The 17,778-nt window shown below is 41.8% G+C and overlaps 1 long non-coding RNA gene across 1 annotated transcript in view; it reads right to left on the bottom strand.

Moving 5' to 3' along the window:
* The window catches only part of LOC133647751 (uncharacterized), a 38,951-nt gene extending 21,899 nt beyond the window's left edge, over positions 1-17,052 (bottom strand). The window contains exons 1-3 of the long non-coding RNA XR_009825758.1: positions 16,952-17,052; positions 13,350-13,499; positions 6,294-6,472 (exon numbers count right to left, since the gene is read on the bottom strand). This is a non-coding gene — a long non-coding RNA (uncharacterized LOC133647751). The remainder of the gene's footprint in view (positions 1-6,293; positions 6,473-13,349; positions 13,500-16,951) is intronic.
* Between the last annotated feature and the right edge of the window lie 726 nt (positions 17,053-17,778).

The raw sequence follows: 17,778 nt of genomic DNA, 5'->3' as shown, positions 1-17,778 counted from the left end.
TAATGCTGTATAATAGACTGTATTTATATTATTCACATGTGAATAATGCTGTATAATAGACTGTATATATATTATTCACATGAGAATTATGCTGTATAATAGACTGTATTTATGTTATTCACATGTGAATAATGTTGTATGATTGACTGTATTCATATTATTCACACGTGAATAAGGCTGTATAATAGACTGTATTTATATTATTCACATGTGAATAATGCTGTATAATAGACTGTATTTATATTATTCAAAGTGAATAATTCTGTATAATAGACTGTATTTATATTATTCACAAGTGAATAATGCTGTATAATAGACTGTATTTATATTATTCACATGTGAATAATGCTGTATAATAGACTGTATTTATATTATTCACAAGTGAATAATGCTGTATAATAGACTGTATTTATATTATTCACAAGTGAATAATGCTGTATAATAGACTGTATTTATATTATTCACATGTGAATAATGCTGTATAATAGACTGTATTTATATTATTCACATGTGAATAATGCTGTATAATAGACTGTATTTATATTATTCACAAGTGAATAATGCTGTATAATAGACTGTATTTATATTATTCACATGAGAATAATGCTGTATAATGGACTGTATTTATGTTATTCACATGTGAATAATGCTGTATAATAGACTGTATTTATATTATTCACATGTGAATAATGCTGTATAATGGACTGTATTTATGTTATTCACATGTGAATAATGTTGTATGATAGACTGTATTTATATTATTCACATGTGAATAATGCTGTATAATAGACTGTATCTATATTATTCACATGTGAATAATGCTGTATAATAGACTGTATTTATATTATTCACATGAGAATTATGCTGTATAATAGACTGTATTTATGTTATTCACATGTGAATAATGCTGTATAATAGACTGTATTTATATTATTCATATGTAGGTCATCTATATAATTATACTGATTGAGTTCTGCTTCCACCTCCCACGACAACACTAATTGTACGCACGAGTCCTCCCACGACAAGGCACCTAGCTCGCACGAGTCCTCCCACGACAACACTCCTCAAACGCACGAGTCCTCCCACGACAAAGCACCTAGTACGCAAGAGTCCTCCCACGACAACGCTTCTGGTACGCACGAGTCCTCCCACGACAACGACAACGCTCCTCAAACGCACGAGTCCTCCCACGACAACGCACCTAGTACGCACGAGTCCTCCCACGACAACGCACCTAGTACGCACGAGTCCTCCCACGACAACGACAACGCTCCTCAAACGCACAAGTCCTCCCACGACAACGCACCTAGTACGCACAAGTCCTCCCACGACAACAGTCTTCGTACGCACGAGTCCTCCCACGACAACGCACCTAGTACGCACGAGTCCTCCCACGTCAACGCTCTTCGTACGCACGAGTCCTCCCACGACAAGGCTCCTCTTACACACGAGTCCTCCCACAACAACGCTCCTCGTACGCACGAGTCCTCCCACGACAACGCACCTAGTATGCACGAGTCCTCCCATGACAACGCACCTAGTACGCACGAGTCCTCCCACGACAACGCTCTTCGTACACACGAGTCCTCCCACGACAACGCTCCTCAAACGCACGAGTCCTCCCACGACAACGCACCTAGTACGCACGAGTCTTCCCACGACAACGCTCTTCGTACGCACGAGTCCTCCCACGACAACGCTCCTCTTACACACGAGTCCTCCCACAACAACGCTCCTCGTACGCACGAGTCCTCCCACGACAACGCACCTAGTTCGCACGAGTCCTCCCACGACAACGCTCCTCAAACGCACAAGTCCTCCCACGACAACGCACCTAGTACGCACAAGTCCTCCCACGACAACAGTCTTCGTACGCACGAGTCCTCCCACGACAACGCACCTAGTACGCACGAGTCCTCCCACGTCAACGCTCTTCGTACGCACGAGTCCTCCCACGACAAGGCTCCTCTTACACACGAGTCCTCCCACAACAACGCTCCTCGTACGCACGAGTCCTCCCACGACAACGCACCTAGTACGCACGAGTCCTCCCATGACAACGCACCTAGTACCTACGAGTCCTCCCACGACAACGCTCTTCGTACACACGAGTCCTCCCACGACAACGCTCCTCAAACGCACGAGTCCTCCCACGACAACGCACCTAGTACGCACGAGTCTTCCCACGACAACGCTCTTCGTACGCACGAGTCCTCCCACGACAACGCTCCTCTTACACACGAGTCCTCCCACAACAACGCTCCTCGTACGCACGAGTCCTCCCACGACAACGCACCTAGTTCGCACGAGTCCTCCCACGACAACGCACCTAGTACGCACGAGTCCTCCCACGACAACGCTCCTCGTACGCACGAGTCCTCCCACGACAACGCACCTCTTACACACGAGTCCTCCCACAACAACGCTCCTCGTACGCACGAGTCCTCCCATGACAACGCACCTAGTAAGCACGAGTCCTCCCACGACAACGCACCTAGTACGCACGAGTCCTCCCACGACAACGCTCCTCAAACGCACGAGTCCTCCCCTAACAACGCTCCTAGTACGCACGAGTCCTCCCACGACAACGCTACTCGTACGCACGAGTCCTTCCATGACAACGCTACTCGTACGCACGAGTCCTTCCATGACAACACTACTTGTACGCACAAGTCCTCCCACCACAACGCACCTCGTATGCACGAGTCCTCCCACAAGAATACGTGAATAATGCTGTATAATAGACTGTATTTATATTATTCACATGTGAATAATGCTGTATAATAGACTGTATTTATATTATTCACATGACAATTATGCTGTATAATAGACTGTATTTATGTTATTCACATGTGAATAATGCTGTATAATAGACTGTATTTATATTATTCACATGTAGGTCATCTATATAATTATACTGATTGAGTTCTGCTTCCACCTCCCACGACAACACTAATTGTACGCACGAGTCCTCCCACGACAACACTCCTCAAACGCACGAGTCCTCCCACGACAAAGCACCTAGTACGCAAGAGTCCTCCCACGACAACGCTTCTGGTACGCACGAGTCCTCCCACGACAACGACAACGCTCCTCAAACGCACGAGTCCTCCCACGACAACGCACCTAGTACGCACGAGTCCTCCCACGACAACGCACCTAGTACGCACGAGTCCTCCCACGACAACGACAACGCTCCTCAAACGCACAAGTCCTCCCACGACAACACTCCTCAAACGCACGAGTCCTCCCACGACAAAGCCCCTAGTAAGCAAGAGTCCTCCCACGACAACGCTTCTGGTACGCACGAGTCCTCCCACGACAACGACAACGCTCCTCAAACGCACGAGTCCTCCCACGACAACGCACCTAGTACGCACGAGTCCTCCCACGACAACGACAACGCTCCTCAAACGCACATGTCCTCCCACGACAACGCACCTAGTACGCACGAGTCCTCCCACGACAACGCACCTAGTACGCACGAGTCCTCCCACGACAACGCTCTTCGTACGCACGAGTCCTCCCACGACAACGCACCTAGTACGCACGAGTCCTCCCACGTCAACGCTCTTCGTACGCACGAGTCCTCCCACGACAAGGCTCCTCTTACACACGAGTCCTCCCACAACAACGCTCCTCGTACGCACGAGTCCTCCCACGACAACGCTCTTCGTACACACGAGTCCTCCCACGACAACGCTCCTCAAACGCACGAGTCCTCCCACGACCACGCACCTAGTACGCACGAGTCTTCCCACGACAACGCTCTTCGTACGCACGAGTCCTCCCACGACAACGCTCCTCTTACACACGAGTCCTCCCACAACAACGCTCCTCGTACGCACGAGTCCTCCCACGACAACGCACCTAGTTCGCACGAGTCCTCCCACGACAACGCACCTAGTACGCACGAGTCCTCCCACGACAACGCACCTAGTATGCACGAGTCCTCCCACGACAACACTAATTGTATGCACAAGTCCTCCCACGACAACGCACCTAGTAAGCACGAGTCCTCCCACGACAACACTAATTGTATGCACGAGTCCTCCCACGACAACGCACCTAGTAAGCACGAGTCCTCCCACGACAACACACCTAGTACGCACGAGTCCTCCCACGACAACACTAATTGTATGCACGAGTCCTCCCACGACAACGCACCTAGTAAGCACGAGTCCTCCCACGACAACACACCTAGTACGCACGAGTCCTCCCACGACAACGCTCTTCGTACGCACGAGTCCTCCCACGACAACGCACCTAGTACGCACGAGTCCTCCCACGTCAACGCTCTTCGTACGCACGAGTCCTCCCACGACAAGGCTCCTCTTACACACGAGTCCTCCCACAACAACGCTCCTCGTACGCACGAGTCCTCCCATGACAACGCACCTAGTACGCACGAGTCCTCCCACGACAACGCTCCTCAAACGCACGAGTCCTCCCACGACCACGCACCTAGTACGCACGAGTCTTCCCACGACAACGCTCTTCGTACGCACGAGTCCTCCCACGACAACGCTCCTCTTACACACGAGTCCTCCCACAACAACGCTCCTCGTACGCACGAGTCCTCCCACGACAACGCACCTAGTTCGCACGAGTCCTCCCACGACAACGCACCTAGTACGCACGAGTCTTCCCACGACAACGCTCTTCGTACGCACGAGTCCTCCCACGACAACGCTCCTCTTACACACGAGTCCTCCCACAACAACGCTCCTCGTACGCACGAGTCCTCCCACGACAACGCACCTAGTTCGTACGAGTCCTCCCACGACAACGCACCTAGTACGCACGAGTCCTCCCACGACAACGCACCTAGTATGCACGAGTCCTCCCACGACAACACTAATTGTATGCACAAGTCCTCCCACGACAACGCACCTAGTAAGCACGAGTCCTCCCACGACAACACTAATTGTATGCACGAGTCCTCCCACGACAACGCACCTAGTAAGCACGAGTCCTCCCACGACAACACACCTAGTACGCACGAGTCCTCCCACGACAACACTAATTGTATGCCCGAGTCCTCCCACGACAACGCACCTAGTAAGCACGAGTCCTCCCACGACAACACACCTAGTACGCACGAGTCTTCCCACGACAACGCTCTTCGTACGCACGAGTCCTCCCACGACAACGCTCCTCTTACACACGAGTCCTCCCACAACAACGCTCCTCGTACGCACGAGTCCTCCCACGACAACGCACCTAGTTCGCACGAGTCCTCCCACGACAACGCACCTAGTACGCACGAGTCCTCCCACGACAACGCACCTAGTATGCACGAGTCCTCCCACGACAACACTAATTGTATGCACGAGTCCTCCCATGACAACGCACCTAGTAAGCAGGAGTCCTCCCACGACAACGCACCTAGTACGCACGAGTCCTCCCACGACAACGCACCTAGTATGCACGAGTCCTCCCACGACAACACTAATTGTATGCACGAGTCCTCCCACGACAACGCACCTAGTAAGCACGAGTCCTCCCACGACAACACACCTAGTACGCACGAGTCCTCCCACGACAACACTAATTGTATGCACGAGTCCTCCCATGACAACGCACCTAGTAAGCAGGAGTCCTCCCACGACAACGCACCTAGTACGCACGAGTCCTCCCACGACAACGCTCCTCAAATGCACGAGTCCTCCCCTAACAACGCTCCTAGTACGCACGAGTCCTCCCACGACAACGCTCCTCAAATGCACGAGTCCTCCCCTAACAACGCTCCTAGTATGCACGAGTCCTCCCACGACAACACTAATTGTATGCACGAGTCCTCCCACGACAACGCACCTAGTAAGCACGAGTCCTCCCACGACAACACACCTAGTACGCACGAGTCCTCCCACGACAACACTAATTGTATGCACGAGTCCTCCCATGACAACGCACCTAGTAAGCAGGAGTCCTCCCACGACAACGCACCTAGTACGCACGAGTCCTCCCACGACAACGCTCCTCAAATGCACGAGTCCTCCCCTAACAACGCTCCTAGTACGCACGAGTCCTCCCACGACAACGCACCTAGTACGCACGAGTCCTTCCATGACAACACTACTTGTACGCACGAGTCCTCCCACCACAACGCACCTCGTATGCACGAGTCCTCCCACAAGAAGGCTCCTCACAGCCGTAATCGCATCTCTTCAAAGGTCACAAGAGTCAGGGGGGAGGGTCTGGGTTCTTGATGAACGCCATGTGTTATCAATGCGAGGCAATATTTCCTCTCTCACCTGGCAATAATGGCGCTGAATGCGCTGGAGTACCTTATCATGGGGCTGACGGCAAAAGACAGGCTCGTTGCCACGGCGACGGCCAAAGCCATCGGTTCCCTTTTCAGCGAGATAATGAACTTTCCCTCCTCGCCGCTCTCAGCCGGGCGGCCATTCAGCCCGCAGTCCACGCGTCCTTCAAATCCCTCGTTGACCGCCTCTCAGTGGGGGGTCTGAGGAGAAGAAAAATAAGAGAAGAAATAATGCTGAATAAAATGCATCATTTTACAATAACACACTTTCAATAAATATGTGCAGCTGTTTAATGAACATTCATTGAAATATTGAATTATTTAGAAGTAAACAAAGACATCTCTTCGCAGATTGGACCTTTTTTTTTTTTTTTGTTATAACTTGATTAAAAAACACAGCTGTGGCAAATTAAATCCCTGATAATTATAAGAGCATTTATTGTTATAGATAAATGTAAGTTATTAATATATATAATGTACTTTTTAAAGCAGTTTTTACTTAGCTTTCAATCTACAGTATTTGTATTGAATGTACTGGCAAACTTAAGCGCACTGCTGAGCTGCGACCACTAGGGGCACTGTTGTTCCAAACAAACCATCGCATTTGAATCGGCGTTAATGTTAAACATTTTTATTATGGATTTATTTTTTTTATCTTGTGAAAAAAATGTCAAATGTCCATCCTTAAAGATTTAGTATTCTTATCTTTGAATACGTCTGTAAATACAGTGCATCCTTTCATTACCCCCCCTCAAATTTCTACACACAATACCCCGTAATGACAATGTGAACATTTTTTTTAAAAAATAGAAAAAAATCAAATACCCCCCCCTCAAAATTCTACACACAATACCCCGTAATGACAATGTGAACATTTTTTTTAAAAAATACAAAAAAATCAAATACACACAATTATTCATAGTGCTTCACTTTTTCCACATTTTGTTACAGCATTATTCCAAAATGGCAACAAAAAACCAACAACAACAAAAAATAATTTAAAAACATTTTTATTTTTTTCCCCCTCAAAATTCTCCACACAATACCCCATAAGGCCAATGGGAACATTTTTGTTTTTGAAAAAACAAATATACAAAAGTATTCACAGCGCTTCACTTTTTCCACATTTCGTTAAAGCATTATCCCAAAATGGCAACAAAGAAAACAACAAATAAACAAAAGTATTCACAGCGCTTCACTTTTTCCACATTTCGTTAAAGCATTATTCCAAAATGGCAAAAAAACAAAAACATTTTGCCCTCAAAATTCTACACACAGTACCCCATAATGACAATGTGAAAATTGTTGTTTTTAAAAAGAAACAAATATACAAAAGTATTCACAGCGCTTCACGTTTTCCACATTTTGTTACAGCATTATTCACAAATGGAAGAAAATATAATTTTTGCGCTCAAAATTCTACACACAATACCCCATAATGACAATGTAAACATTTTTGTGTTTAAAAAAATCTAATATGCAAAAGTATTCACAGTACTTCACTTTTTCCACGTTTTGTTACAGCATCATTCCAAAATGGTAAAAAAAAAAAAAATGTTTTGCCCTCAAAATTCTACACACAATACCCCATAATGACAATGTGAACATTTAATTAAAAAAATTATACATACAAAAGTATTCGCAGCGCTTCACTTTTTCAACATTTCGTTACAGCATTATTCCAAAATGGCAAAAGAAAAAAAAGAAAAGTGCCCTCAAAATTCTACAAACAATACCCCATAATTACAATGTGAAAATTAAAAAAAAATATATATATATATATAAATATACAAAAGTATTCACAGCGCTTCACTTTTTCCACAGTACGTTATAGCATTATTCCAAAATGGCAAAAAAAAAAAAAAATTGCCCTCAAAATTCTACACACAATACCCCATAATGACGATGTGAACATTTTTGTTTAAAAAAAATCAAATATACAAAAGTATTCACAGCGCTTCACTTTTTCCACATTTTGTTACAGCATTATTCCAAAATGGCCAAAAACCCCAAAATGTTTGCTCTCAGTTTTACACACAATACCCCAATACAATGTAAAAAATTTTGTTTTAAAAAAAAACAACAAATATGCAAAAGTATTCACAGCGCTTCACTGTGTCCACATTTTGTTACAGCATTATTCCAAAATGGCAACAAAAAACCAACAACAACAAAAAAATAATTTAAAATTTTTTTTTTTTTTTTTTTCCCCTCAAAATTCTCCACACAATACCCCATAAGGCCAATGTGGACATTTTTGTTTTTGAAAAAACAAATATACAAAAGTATTCACAGCGCTTCACTTTTTCCACATTTCGTTAAAACATTATTCCAAAATGGCAAAAAAACAAAAACATTTTGCCCTCAAAATTCTACACACAATACCCCATAATGACAATGTGAAAATTGTTGTTTTTAAAAAGAAACAAATATACAAAAGTATTCACAGCGCTTCACGTTTTCCACATTTTGTTACAGCATTATTCACAAATGGAAGAAAATATAATTTTTGCGCTCAAAATTCTACACACAATACCCCATAATGACAATGTAAACATTTTTGTGTTTAAAAAAATCTAATATGCAAAAGTATTCACAGTACTTCACTTTTTCCACGTTTTGTTACAGCATCATTCCAAAATGGTAAAAAAATATATATGTTTTGCCCTCAAAATTCTACACACAATACCCCATAATGACAATGTGAACATTTAATTTAAAAAATTATATATACAAAAGTATTCGCAGCGCTTCACTTTTTCAACATTTCGTTACAGCATTATTCCAAAATGGCAAAAGAAAAAAAAGAAAAGTCCCCTCAAAATTCTACAAACAATACCCCATAATTACAATGTGAAAATTTTTGTTTAAAAAAAAATATATATATACAAAAGTATTCACAGCGCTTCACTTTTTCCACAGTACGTTATAGCATTATTCCAAAATGGAAAAAAAAAAAAAAAAATTGCCCTCAAAATTCTACATACAATACCCCATAATGACGATGTGAACATTTTTGTTTAAAAAAAATCAAATATACAAAAGTAATCACAGCGCTTCACTTTTTCCACATTTTGTTACAACATTATTCCAAAATGGCCAAAAAACCCAAAATGTTTGCTCTCAGTTTTACACACAATACCCCAATACAATGTAAAAAATTGTGTTTTAAAAAAAACAACAAATATGCAAAAGTATTCACAGCGCTTCACTGTGTCCACATTTTGTTACAGCATTATTCCAAAACTGCAACAAAAAAAAAAAAGTTTGCCCTCAAAATTCTACATACAATACCCCATAATGACAATGTGAACATTTTTGTTTGAAAAAAAATATGTTTATACAAAAGTATTCACGGCGCTTCACTTTTTCGACATTTTGTTAAGCCATTATTTCAAAACAGCAAAAAAAATAATTTTTGCCCCCAAAATTCTACACACAATACCCCATAATGACAATGTGAACATTTTTGATTAAAAAAAAAAAAATCAAATACACAAAAGTATTCACGGCGCTTCACTTTTTCCACATTTTGTTAGAGCATTATTCCAAAATGGAAGAAAATATAATTTTTGCGCTCAAAATTCTACACACAATACCCCATAATGACAAAGTGACCATTTTTGTTTTTAAGAAAATGAAATATACAAAAGTATTTACAGCGCTTCACTTTTTTCCACATTTTGTTACAACATTATTCCAAAATGGCAACAAAAAAAACAACAAATATACAAAAGTATTCACAGCGCTTCACTTTTTCCACATTTTGTTACAGCATTATTCCAAAATGGCCAAAAAATCCAAAATGTTTGCTCTCAGAGTTTTACACACAATACCCCAATACGATGTAAAAAATGTTGTTTTAAAAAATATATATATATATATGCAAAAGTATTCACAGCGCTTCACTGTGTCCACATTTTGTTACAGCATTATTCCAAAACTGCAACAACAACAAAAAAGTTTGCCCTCAAAATTCTACATACAATACCCCATAATGACAATGTGAACATTTTTGTTTGAAAAAAAAAAAATGTATACAAAAGTATTCACGGCGCTTCACTTTTTCGACATTTTGTTAAGGCATTATTTCAAAACAGCAAAAAAAAAAAAATTCTGCCCTCAAAATTCTACACACAATACCCCATAATGACAATGTGAACATTTTTGATTAAAAAAAAAAAATCAAATACACAAAAGTATTCACGGCGCTTCACTTTTTCCACATTTTGTTAGAGCATTATTCCAAAATGGAAGAAAATATAATTTTTGCGCTCAAAATTCTACACACAATACCCCATAATGACAAAGTGACCATTTTTGTTTTTAAGAAAATGAAATATACAAAAGTATTTACAGCGCTTCACTTTTTTACACATTTTGTTACAACATTATTCCAAAATGGCAACAAAAAAAACAACAAATATACAAAAGTATTCACAGCGCTTCACTTTTTCCACATTTTGTTACAGCATATTCCAAAATGGCAAAAAAAAACCAAAATGTTTGCTCTCAGAGTTTTACACACAATACCCCAATACAATGTAAAAAATGTTGTTTTAAAAAAAAAAAAAAAATATGCAAAAGTATTCACAGCGCTTCACTTTGTCCACATTTTGTTACAGAATTATTGTCAAAGTTTGTAGGTGACGAACCCCAAGATGCAGAGACAGCACACTGTAAAAAAAAAACAAGTTGAGAAAACGCACATTTTCAAGGCAATATGATGCAACCAGATTTTTGCGTTTTCTCAACTTTTGACTACTATTGTTGACTTAACTAAGATTTACAAGTTGAGATAAGAGTTATGTCAACTCGGATCTTCTTGTTCACCTAATTATGATATTTTTGTGGGACCAACAATAAAATTCATGCTTCAATTCCATGTATTTTTACCTTCAGCAAACTCATATATTCTTGTTGAACTTTGACTACTGTTGTTGACTTAACTAAGATTTCCAAGATTAGATAAGAGTTATGCCAACTCGATCTTGTTCACCTAATTATGATATTTACATCGGACCAACAATAAAGTTCATGCTTCAATTCCATGTATTTTTACCTTCAGCAAACTCGGAAATTCTTGTTACTTCAGTTAGAAAACTTCCTTTACAAGTCAAGTAACATTTATGTTGCTGTAAATGTTTTTAAGAAATGCTGAATGAATAAATAAAATAAAGAGCACACATCAAAATAGATCTAAAACCTTGTTTATTTCTCATTCAAACATGTTTAACATAAGGGTTAAATTGGGTGTGTCAGAGACCTTGACACTTTCCCAGGTATTTTCTTTAAAGTGAATAAAACACTTCCCTAACAGTAAAATGGGATCCCTGTAACACTGAAGTTAAAAGCTAAGAAATACATGTTTTTACAGCAGCCAGGCAATATAATTGTGTAATGATTTGATGATAGAATTATCATCATAGAGAAAATGTGTTTTGTAAATTAGAACAGTTGACAAACTTGATCAGTTGACAGTGAATATGCACCTCTTGTAAACCTCACTTAAATGTAAAGAAAAAATATATATCTACATTTAAGATTCACAAAATACCATTATGCTACATACATATACATTTGCATACCTCTTTGGCCTACTGTATGCCATAAACATTGATTATCCGAAGGAGATGAAGTACACATATGAAGCCATTCAGATGATCTTTTTCAAGCTTGGCTCTGTGCTCAAGTCCCCTCTGCCTCTGAAATAGATTAACGATTCTTTATTTTCTTTTTTTTTAAAGAATCTCTATTTCAGAGGCAGAGGAGACTTGAGCACAGAGCCAAGCTTGAAAAAGATCATCTGAATGGCTTCATATGTGTACTTCATCTCCTTTGGATAATCAATGTTTATGGCACACAGTAGGCCAAAGAGGTATGCAAAGGCAGTACCGAGGTCTGGCGGGTTATGTAGCATGATGGTATTTTGTGAATCCCACTTAAAGGCCTACTGAAAGCCACTACTACCGACCACACAGTCTGATAGTTTATATATCAATGATGAAATCTTAACATTATAACACATGCCAATACGGCCGGGTTAACTTATAAAGTGACATTTTAAATTTGCCGCTAAACTTCCGGTTCGAAACGCCTCTGAGGATGACGTATGCGCGTGACGTAGACCGGCGAACACGGGTATGCCTTCCACATTGAAGCCAATACGAAAAAGCTCTGTTTTCATTTCATAATTCCACAGTATTCTGGACATCTGTGTTCGTGAATCTGTTGCAATCATGTTCATTGCATTATGGAGAAGGAAGCTGAGCAAGCAAAGAAGAAAGTTGTCGGTGCGAAATGGACGTATTTTTCGAACATAGTCAGCAACAACAGTACACAGCCGGCGCTTCTTTGTTTACATTCCCGGAAGATGCAGTCAAGATGGAAGAACTCGGATAACAGAGACTCTAACCAGGAGGACTTTTGACTTCAATACACAGACGCCTGTAGAGAACTGGGACAACACAGACTCTTACCAGGATTACTTTGATTTGGATGACAAAGACGCAGACGTGCTACTGTGAGTATGCAGCTTTGGCTTCTAAACATTTGATCGCTTGACCGTATGTGCGCAACTTTTTTTTGCGTATGTACGTAACTTTTTAAAAATATATAAGCTTTATGAACCTTGGGTTAGGTGAACGGTCTTTTGGGCTGAGTGATTGTGTGTGTTGATCAGGTGTTTGAATTGTATTGGCGTGTTCTATGGAGCTAGGAGCTAGCAGAGGAGCTAGGAGCTAGCGTAACAAACACGCAGGTGTTTTTATGCAGGATTAATTTGTGGCATATTAAATATAAGCCTGGTTGTGTTGTGGCTAATAGAGTATATATATGTCTTGTGTTTATTTACTGTTGTAGTCATTCCCAGCTGAATATCAGGTCCCACCCGCCTCTCACAGCATCTTCCCTATCTGAATCGCTTCCACTCCCCACTAGTCCTTCACTTGCACTTTACTCATCCACAAATCTTTCATCCTCGCTCAAATTAATGGGGAAATTGTCGCTTTCTCGGTCCGAATCTCACTCAAGGCCTCTGACACATACAGTAGGCCAAAGAGGTATGCAAAGGCGGTACCGAGGTCTGGCAGGTCATGTAGCACGATGGAACCTTCCAACCCAACAGCCCAGTCCCGTACGTTGGGTGATACAGCAGGATCATCTTCTTCAAGGATTGTAAGGATGCCAATAGACACGCCTCTGAGCACTCTTTCTTCAGGCCAGTTTTCTGAGGAATAGTAACAGATGCATGATTGAGTGTTAGGTCGAACAAAAGGATCTAATTAGGGCCCGACTGGTATGGATCTTCTGGGAACGATTACAATTTTACAATGTTCAAAAAAATGGGGAAAAAAATTAAATTACTTTCAAATTAATTGAAGGCAGAACATTAACCATTAAATATTTTTTAAAAAATTGGGGCAGGAACTTTTCTTTATGGTTATATGCATTGGCTAAAGAATATGACATTTGGGCATTAAAAAACATCTCTGGGCACAAAATGAAATCTACACAAAGTGTATTATGCATAAAATCTTTGTCATCAGCTATGAGATCCTACTCAAAATGTTAAAATAGTAATCGTTTTTTTAGCTTGTTGCCCCACTCTCCGGTTCAAGACAAGGAAACAGAAATCCTTCATTTTAACTGTTCGTGCATTTTTGAAGGAATAGGCGAAGGTTGTTCATCGCAAGTAAGCTTAGCTCAAAAACCAGCAGTCAATTGGAAGTGCTAGCTGTGAGCCAGGGTGAATTTAGTTTATATTCAACAGACATTCATCAGCAACGTCGTCTTCTCTTCTGCAACTTAAAGCTAACACCATGTAGTCGGAATAAATAAATGATAAATGGGTTATACTTGTATAGCGCTTTTCTACCTTCTAGGTACTCAAAGCACTTTGACAGTATTTCCACATTCACCCATTCACACACACATTCACACACTGATGGCGGGAGCTGCCATGCAAGGCGCTAACCAGCACCCATCAGGAGCAAGGGTGAAGTGTCTTGCCCAAGGACACAACGGACGTGACTAGGATGGTAGAAGGTGGGGATTGAACCCCAGTAACCAGCAACCCTCCGATTGCTGGCACGGCCACTCTACCAACTTCGCCACCCCACCCCAAATAGAGTTGCAAAGTTTATCTTCTGACTGTTGGCGAAGGCAGGCTACCAATAGACTACCAGTATTTGAGCTAATCTAACAAGCGATGAGGAACCATTGCCGCCACCTGATCCTGCCCCGGTGGATTCGGGGACACCTGGTCTGGCGACCCACGGCCATGTCCCCCTCCCGCCCTCCCATGACTCTCGATCCTGCCTTGTTTTGTTTGTTTTGGACATCTGGGATCTGTCCGTAAGGGGGGGGGGGGGGGGCTCTGTCATGTCTGTGTTGATCATGTTTTTGTTTTGCTTGGTTTTTGGACACTTTTTAGTTCTTGTCTTCACTCCCTTGCTTTGTCACCATAGCAACCATTAGTTTCACCTGGTTCACATTGTCATGTCACGCACCTGTTCACGGTTAGTCACGCACCTGTTTTCACTTATCATGTCACTATATAAGCTTTTCTGTTTCTGTTGTTCGTCCTGGCGACATCACATTCATGCTCCACATTTATGCTCTGCACCCTTTATGATCACGCTTCTTCATGCCATGTTCACAGTTCCTTGTCACGTAAGTTTTTGTTTAATGTTCATAGTTCTCCGCCATTGTGCGCGCCTTTTGTTTTCCTAGTCAAGTTTTTTACCTCCGCTGTGAGCGCCTTTTGTTTATACCCTTTTGAGCCTTTTGAGTTTAAATATTAAAACATGTCCTCACCTGCACGTCATGTCCAGTTAAGTTGCTTTGCACCACGGAAAAACAATCCACGCCAAGGACCAAGTCGTGACAACACAGACATGCTACTCTTACCATACTCAGTATTATATCAGTTACTTTGTCTACATATTCATAGTAAATACTCAAATACATGTTAACTTTACTCAACAGGTCCTACAGGTAAGTATTAGCAAGTAATATTAGCTATGGAAATACTGTGTTTAGTGTAGTGTCACCCCCTTGAACATAAGTGCAGGTATGCATAAACATGAATTACATAAAACGTGAAAATGACAGTTCAGTACTAGACCATTACTCCAGACTGAATAATTGTATTAACGTGTCTTAACACTCTATTATTCTCAGTTTATCTGCTTTTCCAGCAGGGCACGCACAGCGCACAGACTTGTGGAAGTGAATTACAGTGAGCCGTTTGAGACGGGAGAACAAAAATAAATAGGCGGTCAATAGTAGGACAACTCATCGGCTAAAAAAAATGGCCTTTTCATGGTCGACTATCTTGAAAATATAGTGAAATAAACGGCGGCGGTGTTCATTGATACGCCTACATTACGCTCACGTCTGTCTCTCGCCCGCCGTGTGTATTCCAAGTCGACTAACCACGGCAGCACTAGTACCCACAACACATTTTGAACTGGGGGGGGGGGGGGGGGGGGGGGGGGGATATCCCCGGCCTACGGCTAGAGCAGGGGTCCCCAAACTTTTTGACTCGGGGGCCGCATTGGGTTAAAAACATTTTGGCCCGGGGCCGGGCTGTGTATATATATATATATATATATTGTCTTTATATTCCAGCGAGTTAATCCGTTTTGTCATTTAACATCAATTAACATTGATGTTCATCAACATTTAACATTGTCACATTATATAAATCCCAGGTATTATTATTATTATTATTATTATTGATGGGGAAATAAATTTTTAGACAATATGATTTGCCTGAGCGGCTAGGAGACACCGAGAATAACAAGCGGTAGAAAATGGATTAGGAAAAAAATGTATAATAATAATTTTAAATTAAATTAAAAACTTTTTTTTTAACTTGGGACTTCCCTTGGGCCGGATTTTGGATGCTGGGGGGCCGGATCCGGCCCGCGGGCCGTAGTTTGGGGACCCCTGGGCTAGAGCATTCTGGCGGGGTAATAATTAGCTTAGCTCTTCCGTCAATACACACTGCTCATTCAGTATCCGAAAATATTTACCCGGTTCATCATTCACACAGTTGTTATCACCACAATGTCTTAACCATACATAGCTATAAACATGTATTACCCTCGTTTCGGCCCACGCAGAAAGTGACCAGCTTTACATTTAGCAGTCATTGCTATCGGCGACCGCCATCTTGGGCATTGACGAGGCCACGCACACGACACCACGCTTAACCACGGTCATGACTTCATGTCAGTGGCAAACTAAAACTCGAATAAAAACACAACTGATGTATATTACACGGGTGTCGATTATAACCAGGGTACCTGTTGTTCACAGTCTCTGCTCCGGTGGCGAGCCTCACCGTCAAACACGCACTCCCTGAGCTAAGCTTCTTGTTTGACTGACAGGCCCGACCGAACCCTTCGCACGCCCCCCCCCATCTTTTTTCCGCGCACGAGTGGAACCTTTTCTCTGCTAAATACATTATGCCATAATTACACAAAATCACCGTTGTACTACTAAATGTCCTTAGTGCTAGACCATTTATTCCCGTTCATGAAACATATTATTTTGGGGCCATCAGTAGTCTAGCTAGCAAAGCATTTTTTCCATCTTTCAATTTAAGTAGTATAGTGCACTTTTCCATTAACATCCCTTGTCTAGAAAACAAAAGAAAAGAAAAACACTTACCTTTTTAGCCAAATAAATACTCTATAAATCGTCAAAACTTGATCCTTATCCAGCTCTGCATGGCCACAAGGGCGATATTAACACCCACTCACTCGTGCCCCTGAAACGGAATCTACGGGGTTTCCAACAAAAAGACCTTTGCCTAACTCAGGGGTTGGCAACCCAAAATGTTGAAAGAGCCATATTGGACCACAAATACAAAAACAAATCTGTCTGGAGCCGCAAAAAATTAAAAGCCATATTACATGTGTCATGAGATATACATTTAATTAAGAGGACTTAAAGGAAACTAAATGACCTCAAATATAGCTACAAATGAGGCATAATGATGCAATATGTACATATCGCTAGCCTAAATAGCATGTTAGCATCGATTAGCTTGCAGTCATGCAGTGACCAAATATGTCTGATTAGCACTCCACACAAGTCAATAACATCAACAAAACTCACCTTTGTGCCTTCACGCACAACGTTAAAAGTGTGGTGGACAAAATGAGACAGAAAAAGAAGTGGCATAAAACGCGTCCTAGAAAGTCGGAGAAAGTTATACATGTAAACAAACTATACGGCGAGTTCAGGGACCGCCAAAATTAGTAGGACAAAACGGCGCTCGCCAAATACTCGAATCAGTGAAGCATGTTTAATATAAACAGTGTGATTTATAACAATTAGGGAGGTTTGTGTCATGTTTGTCCTCCTACAGAAACCATACTAAAACAAAAAAATAGATTTTTTTTCCCCCTCATCTTTTTCCATTCTTCATACATTTTTGAAAAATCTCCAGAGAGCCACTAGGGCGGCGCTAAAGAGCCGCATGCGGCTCTAGA

Source organism: Entelurus aequoreus, linkage group LG04, assembly GCF_033978785.1.
Source record: "Entelurus aequoreus isolate RoL-2023_Sb linkage group LG04, RoL_Eaeq_v1.1, whole genome shotgun sequence".
Lineage (NCBI taxonomy): Eukaryota > Metazoa > Chordata > Actinopteri > Syngnathiformes > Syngnathidae > Entelurus > Entelurus aequoreus.
Note: the sequence above shows the minus strand (reverse complement) of the source record. Positions and strands in the feature narration are given on the sequence as shown.